The 8,819-nt window shown below is 38.4% G+C and overlaps 1 long non-coding RNA gene across 1 annotated transcript in view; it reads right to left on the bottom strand.

Moving 5' to 3' along the window:
- Positions 1–2,357: 2,357 nt before the first annotated feature.
- The window catches only part of LOC132841151 (uncharacterized), an 89,834-nt gene continuing 83,372 nt past the window's right edge, over positions 2,358–8,819 (bottom strand). Inside the window, exon 4 of the long non-coding RNA XR_009647866.1 lies at positions 2,358–3,264. This is a non-coding gene — a long non-coding RNA (uncharacterized LOC132841151). The remainder of the gene's footprint in view (positions 3,265–8,819) is intronic.

Genomic DNA, 8,819 nt, shown 5'->3' with positions numbered 1-8,819 from the left:
TTGGGATAAATGATGTTAGATTTTTAGTCAATGGAAATGTTTTATATGAGTACAATTTCCCTCATAAATATTAAACCTCTTACTCATAAATATTAAAACTCAATCATTATTCAGTTCTACTAGCATTACAATTCATAGAGGGGAGTTAGATGACTATAAAAATGTATAGTTGGTGATTCAAATTAAACCTTATTTAAAATTCTGACTTGAATTTTAATTTGTCTCATGCTTAAGGTTTTAATTCGTCCTCATAGAAAACACGATCACAGAGCCGAAATCTCAACTACAGTATGAGCAATTTCAAATGACGAGGCTTGTGCAAATTTTTATCATCGAGTTTCACTGAAAGCGTTTATTAGCACTGAATGAAAATGCTAGCACTGAAAACAAACTCCTCAACATATCTTTATGAAGTGTTTAGAGCAGGAATGTTGTAGAGATCAAACATGTTTAATATCGTTTAGCTTTGATTTCTTGGATATCGGTTTTGTTTTAAAAGCTTTTTAATCGTTTGAGGTCGTGCAGCAAGAGTGAGTGAACACGGCAGGTCAAACTTGCGTCATGCTAAATCAGATTTTTTCAATTCCAGTAACTAAAATTTATACATTCCAACAAGCAGAAGGAACTGTGTTAGCCTTAGTAATGAAATTAATTTACTTTTATTGTTTTTATTTGTTTCATTCTATTTTAATTATTTTTGGCTTGTTTCTTCTTTTATTTGTACAAATTCATTAATATACACTCCTGTAAATCATCCTCAGAGTGCCTGTCAATCATGTTGTTTGATTCCAATTCTACTGAGCCGTTTGAAAAGGAACTTCAGATACATTATATATCATTATATATACATTATACATTGCATGGTTGAAATTCTTTTTAATTTGCAATCATGACTGTATCCAGGTACAGTAGCTATCTAAAGTTATTTAGCTGGAAAAACCAACCATTAAGCTCCATAAATCACCATATACTCTTTCTGTATTGCTTGTCTTAGCATACATCTGTATTGTGTTATGCTGCTGTAATCTATCTATCTATCTATCTATCTATCTATCTATCTATCTATCTATCTATCTATCTATCTATCTATCTATCTATCTATCAGAGAATAAAGTGTCATTTAGTTTAGTAGACTGTAGAGTAGACATAGCCTATAAAGTATTGGTATTAATATAAACCTCTTTAACACATGAAACTAAACTAAACTTTAAGTTAAATTTATTTGTTTAGGACAGAATTTGGATAATAAGGAATAAAATAAACCTTCTGCCCGGAGCCGATCGGACCTATACGCTCACTACGCAAGTTGCGTAAGGCCCCGCAAATTACGCAAGGCCCCGCCTCCCCTGCCTCATTTTACAGCACGTGTTAATGTTTACTGTGTAGATGACAATATAAAGCGGAGCTATCCATCTGGCCATGAAAAGAGAAAAAAGAAACAAAATGAGAGTGAAATGTGAGAACAGCAATCAAGTAAACTTGTGTTCTCTTCAAGTTTGATGTCAGCAAGAGCAAATAACAGTAAAGTTAAGTTGATGGGATTCTGTCTCTAGTCTCTATTTGACTAGCTAAATTAGCTGTGCAGTGCTGCATAGTGTGAATGTGTGGCAAATGGTTTACATGGCTCACGGGTCAGGTGGGAGGGCCCCTTAGCAGAATTTTGCTTATGGCCCCAGGGAGGTCCGGATCGGCTCTGATTTAACTGCTCAAGCAAGCTTAAACTGCTCAAGTGAGATGAGGTCATTTGGGAGTTTAAGTTACATTTTGTAAAGTGTAAATTAAATTGCTGTGATCAAAATCTAATACTATATTGATTACTTTTTTTTTATTTATTTATTTATTTATTTATTTATTTATTTATTTATTTATTTATTTATTTTTAAAGGGAATTTCTATGGATATTGATTCATTCCAGTACACAGTATGAATCATGGCATATGTCAACAAAAGTGGTTGTTATGGCTTAATTAAGGTGATAATCAATGAATTCAATCAATTAATTGATGGAAATCAAATAGAAAAAAGCTGAAGCTGAGCTGAAACAACATTATGATTTATATATATATATCAATAACGTAAACAATCTTTAATAATACTGCAAGTCAAACTATTCATTAGGAGGTAACAGTCATTTGAACATTTATCATGTGTATGATTCATTTAAGGGTTAGTCCATGCATTCATGAGTCATATTCATTAATAAATGAATTCATCACTTGCTCCCAATGATGGACCTTAATGTATAGCATTAGCTAATCATGTACATTTTACTTGGTATCGATTCCATGGAAAGAAAAACACAGACACTTATTTTTTTTTTTACCTTAAACGTAAAGAGATCGTATCAATTCCGTTAGTCGGTTCAGTTCATACTTTATTTTATTTTATGACAATTTCAGAAAATCCAAAAGATTCAATAAGGTTACACTCATAGAAAAAGAAATAAGGCTGAGTACCAGACCAGAGGCTAAAGGGGGGAAAAAAGGGAAACCGAATACAGTGCAACGAGTGCATGGAGTAAGAAGGAGGGAGGGAAGGAGGGAGGGAGGTGTTTTGCCTCACATTCCACTATCATTTGCCCCCTTGAAAAAAAAAGAGGGAAGAAAAAAAGAGGGGGGGGGTTGTATGCCATACACACAGGGCTACTGTCTGGTTTCTATGGAAACCGCAAGGCTATTATCGTACCTTGCCATTCATTATGAAAAGACTTTCGTTGACGGAGAGGGTGGGGTGGAGGGGGTAAAGGAAAGAGAGAGAGAGAGAGAGAGAGAGAGAGAGAGAGAGAGAGAGAGAGAGAGAGAGAGAGAGAGAGAAGAAACCTTTTCTGAAGTCACAGCTGGGAAATGGTGGGAAAGAAGATGGTTGGAACAGTTGAAGAGATTAAAGAATGGAATGATTTTAGTGAATATAGCAAAGCTTAAGTCAGGCAAACATATTTTAAACGGTTAGACCATCCATTTTTTCTTCTTCTCTTAATTCACAGATGTTTTAAAAAAAACGGACCGGAGTTACTCCACAGCCATGAAAAGAAAAAAGAGGCTCCTTTAATAAGACTCGGGAGATTTAACGTACTATAGACTTGTCATTCTTTGTTCCTTCTTTGTAAATGCTGAACAGGTGGGCTTTGACCGCTCGCTCTCTTTTCTGGACGATGGAGGCCACGCTGCCTCCTGGGATGCTCAGTCCAGCACACAAAAAGCCAGAGGAGTGAGAGAGAGAGAGAGAGAGAGAGAGAGAGAGAGAGAGAGAGAGAGAGAGAGAAAGCTGAAAATGAAAAGAAAAAGTTTAGCAGAGAAAATCAACTTCACAAAACACACCTTTGCTTAATCTTCACCATTTTATCCAATAGTTCTACAACATCGATAAGAATTCTATTAAGGAAACATTTCATCCCCTTACCTTAGTGCGAAACTTTTTATTTTATTTTTTTTTTATCATCCGTACATTTGCATGAACTATACTTTATGTTCTTATTTGGAGCCACATAAAAGTGTGTACGTGGGTCTGCATGTTTACTGTAATTAGTTAGAAGGTAATGTTTATATTACTAAAAAAAAAAATATGTTAATTTTCGTTAATTGTACGTTAATTTAATGGGAACGAGACACTAGATCATGTAGGTACTGTAGATGCACTGCTGTACCTGGATGCCATGCCATACTGGTCTAATTAGTGACAGCATAAACATGATTATTCTCATGTGTGAAGCATTACAATTACTGAAAACATCAGAGACGTTTCTCTAATTGTGCCGTCTCTGCTGTAGTACATGCCACTTAATATCATCCAATACAACGACATATCCATGAATCCATAATATCCTGCTGGACTCTGCAGCAGCGTTCACCGGGTTTCACTCCAGAGACCATGCTGTCGAAACTATTCCAGGTGTCTATTAAGATAACCTGCCGTATTTATTCTACCCAGTTATTCTATTGTTTTTATGCCCACGCACACACAGCAGGGCTCGTAGGGTGTTTGTCTGGCAGTTATGCCTGTAGAGGCTGGCTTGTCTCAGCTCTGCTCTGTAAAGTAGGGCAAAAGCCATTCGAGGACAGAGAGAGGGAAAAGAGAACGAGGGAACGAGCATGAAAGAGGGAGGGAGCGAGCGAGCGAGCGAGAGAGTGAGAAATGAAAAGAATGCAAAAAAAATGTGAGGATTAAATATCCTGGATATTTCCAGCTGTTTGTCAAGAGGGGTCCCACCCACTCGAACACACCTCGTCTTGTACACAGCAAGGGCACAAATAAACAACACAATAGCACATACGTCACCGCACAACAAGCCTATTGTGGCTCTCTTCGGTGCTTTTCAAGGTAACTTCGAGGTATTCCTCGACTAGATCTGCTGTACTCTTTACTCCAAACTTCGACGTAATACACCGTATGACTCACCATCCATCTTCCTGAAGGATTCTTGCCTCTCCTACAACCCAACAGCTGCGACGACAAAACAATCAGACACGTGTTTAATTGCAATGAATTCGTAACAGCGCACTGATACAATCAGCTTCTTCATAAATATTAGAAAAAGACTGTGAAAAATAAGTGTGAAATATTTTATTTATTTATTTAGTTATTCATGTGTTTTCATGGTTGAATTGTAGAAAATCTTCTGGGTTAAATTTCTGTATCTGTCTACACACACACACACACACACACACACACACGATATTCCGATTTATAAAACAAGAGAGAATAAAATCCTCAAGCTAATCTAATCTAAACCTAGCTAGACAAGCTACCAATAATAACCACATGAAGATTGTGTAGCATTACTATTATATATATTCTATATTTCTATATTTATTTGATCATTTATTATTATTTTATCTATACAGTTGCTTGCAATTTGTCCAGCTGTCCTCTGTATGCCATATTTCACATGAAGACATCCAGACAGGACGGAGGGTGAAAGCTGTAAAAGTGTGATGAGTTAGTTCTTTATAGGTTTTATTTTTCTCATACACACTCCTCAATCTCCTGCTGCTTATCACGACGTGCAGCACTAACTGCAGCTCTTTTCCTACTGCAGCGTATAATATTTAAGAAATCTGACACAAAAACGACACAAAGTTTCTATATTTAGATTTACTCACACACACACACACACACACATACACACACACACACACAAACATAACTGATTAACTTATTGCAGGTGTGTGTGTGTGTGTGTGTGTGTGTGTGTGTGTGTGTGTGTGTGTGTGAGTGTGATGGGATTCAGGTAGAGTGTGAGACAGTTCGGTGCTGCAGTAAAATTCTGGGCGTTCCCAGGGTGGGTCTGCAGACCAAATAGAGAGAAAGAGAGGGAGGGAGAGAAAGAGAGAGAAAGAGAGGGAGGGAGGGAGAGAAAGAGTGAGAGGGATAGAGAGAGAGAGAGAGAGAGAGAGAGAGAGAGAGAGAGAGAGAGAGGCTTTAAATCCTGATACCTACTGTATAATAAATTATAGCCTCAGAAACTGGACACTATTGCCTTGCTGTGTCCAATACTTACACACAAAGGGAACGACCACACACACACACACACACACACACACACACACACACACACACATACAGAGATCCAGTGTATGAGAGTTTCACATACCGGCTGAGGAAGAGTACAATCACTAGAACAATGGAGACGTCTCTCCCACACTCCAATTCTACTGTATTGCTCTCTCTCTCTCTCTCTCTCTCTCTCTCTCACACACACACACACACACACACGACTGCATCCACTCATTATTCTCACACATACACTACAGCATATATTACCGCATACATTATTATATCACAGTCATTTCTTGAGCCTCTTGCCTGTGCTGGTGATTTCTGACACATTGTGACTCAATGTTCTGTGAATGTCCTTCGCTCTTCCCCTTAAGTCTCTCTATATGATCTCTCTGCCTTTTCTCTCATGACCTATTGTACTGTTACATTCTTCATATAGTAAAGTAGGACAGTGGAAAAATCCACATTCATCAACACACACACACGCACACACACGCACACACACACACACGCACAATCCATGTCATATCAGTAACACTGTCTATATATAATACCCACAATATACTGCATACCATCACAAGATCGAATCGGCGGAAGCTAAAAATAATTGGCTCGTTTCTCATCATCTACTTAACTAACGAGTAGGATGAGAATTATAATTACTAAGATTAGCACTGTAATTAAATATTGAAGCTGCAATTTAGAGAAAGCACCTCCTTAAAAAAAAAAAGATCCTTTGTACTTTCAGCTTTTTTTAAAAGATGCAACAGGGACACGATTACGTTCCATATCCCATGTTAGCAAAAGAGCTAAACTTTTTATTTTTTTTTTTATGAACTTTTACACCCTTTTGAAAGGTGCTATATAAATTAAATTAGTAGTAGTATAAATAATAATAATAATAATAATAATAATAATAATAATAATAATAATAATAATAATAATAATAATAATAATATTAATAATGGATATAAAGTATAGTGATTGGTTACTATAGCAACATATACACAGGTTGCGTAGCTTTAGCAAAGCTTTTGAAAGTAAATGCAAACAGTTTTTTGTTTTTTTTTTGGAGTCAGTGAGAAAACTTCCCATATCAGTGTGTTACAGAAAAGGGCTGCCTCGATGGCTGTGTGTCAAATGACTCATCTTCTACACCCTTTCTTACTCCAGAAGAAGCCTTCACTTAGGGGAGAATAGGCCATAGGGAGCAGGGTGTCGTTTGAAACCGAGCCAAGGTGATAGAACTCCATCTTACGCAGCAGGCCCATGAATCACATGCACACGCAGGGACAGGCACACGAAGGCGCCATGCTGCCTCGACTCTGAGCACGCTGCCACGTTCTTCGGCTAAACCGCATTCGATACCTGCACCGGTTCGTCCTCCGTATCATGGCGGCTGTCGTCTCTCTCACGACGATTTTTATCATGCAGCAAACCGTCGAACGTTCAGACGCTCCTTTATATTGGTTTCAGATTTTTATGTCCACACAGCGAATATTTTCGATTTTCACATATACAAGCAAAATAAATATGCATCTGTGCCCAGCAAATAAAACCCTAAGCTTGTTCGCATCTGTTGCGTTCGATCGATTATATAAACCCCAATGGAAGTCTACGATCAATTCCATTAATACATATTTATGCCAAACGCTTTTTTGGGACATTTTGTATGTTACATAAAGGTAAGAAATGAAACTGCATAAACTTTTGATTCTGCATAATGCGCCTTTGCAGAGCGGGAACTACTTTTTCAGACGGATGAATCTGTGGTAATAAACGTGGTAATCTGATTCCACATAACCTTCGGGAAAATGTGAGCAGATTTTTTTTTTTACTTTAATCCTCCACTGTTGGAAAGTTCTATAAGAATCGCTTATCACACACACACACACACACACACACACACACACACTTGCTGAAAGGTATTGTGAGGTCAAACACAAATGTACCGAGGCATCGAGATCACGCTCTCAACAGTACGTTGTGCTGCTCTCAGGACAGCAAAGCACACACACAAATATACATACATACATACATACATACATACATACATACATACATACATACATACATACATACATACATACATACATACACACACATACACACACACAGGGGAAGTCGGTGGAGACGCAGAACAGTTTTACAGATGCGCATACACAGATCTGGGTGTGGACCTAGGGTGTTACAGATGCTGTTACACACACACACACACACACACACACACACACACACACACACACACACACACACAGCCATTTCAGTCTCCTGACTCACATTCTAAGCTATGTTTGGGCCAAACTCAACACCCATTCTCTCTCTCTCTCTCTCTCTCTCTCTCTCTCTCTCTATATCACATGACACTAACATTTAACCGCCCAAAAGCCATTTCTATCCATTTTACCACAAGCCAATCGTTCACCCTCGTGTTTCCTCTCTTTCTCTCTCTCCAACTCGGTTTGAAGCTCACGCACCCCTCACAGCTCCCGAGAACCCAACCCGTGGACCTCGAGACACAGCGTCACAAGTTAGGGTCTCAGGGAAGAAGAGAGGCACAGTCCATCCAGAGAAAGAGAAAGAGATGTGCAGGGATAACGAGAGAGGGGCCGCCATTCCTGTGCCAGCACCACTGTCCGACCATGCGTCCGTATTTCCATCCTCCCTTTTATCCCTTAGTTCTGCTTCTTCCTGCATTCTTTTCCTTTTTATCGTATGATATTTTGTCTCTCAGTCTTCCAGCGTAGAGTAATAGTTAAATCTTACACAAACGTTGATCGTGTATCGCACAAAGACATGCAGCCATCACACACACATGTGTGTGTGGAGGAGCGGCGCCACACACAGACACCGCGTGCCGGCCACACACACACACACACACACACTAATAAATGAGAATCACACACTCATATACAGACACAATAATATAATCTACATGCTTTATATACTCCAAACACACACACACACAAATGAATGAGAATAACACACTCATATACAGAGACAATAATATAATCTACATATACTATATATTTATATGCTATTTATATACTACACACACAACAAACCATGTTGTTTAATTATTTATGCTTTTCTCCCTTTTCTAAAGAGCTTGAACTGTGATGAAGTGAACGATAACCTCACACACACACACACACACACATACACACACACACACATACACACACACACCAATACACAGTCACACCGCAAATCACAGCCTTGTTCATCTTATGCATCGAGGATCAGTCTCTACCCCAAAGCTGCAGACTAACACTCACAAACACACGGAGCAAAGCAAAAAAGAGCGACTTACTCTGACGAGC

Source organism: Tachysurus vachellii, chromosome 26 (genome assembly GCF_030014155.1).
Source record: "Tachysurus vachellii isolate PV-2020 chromosome 26, HZAU_Pvac_v1, whole genome shotgun sequence".
Lineage (NCBI taxonomy): Eukaryota > Metazoa > Chordata > Actinopteri > Siluriformes > Bagridae > Tachysurus > Tachysurus vachellii.
The sequence above is the reverse complement of the archived record's forward strand: the minus strand, read 5'-3'. Positions and strand labels throughout refer to the sequence as shown.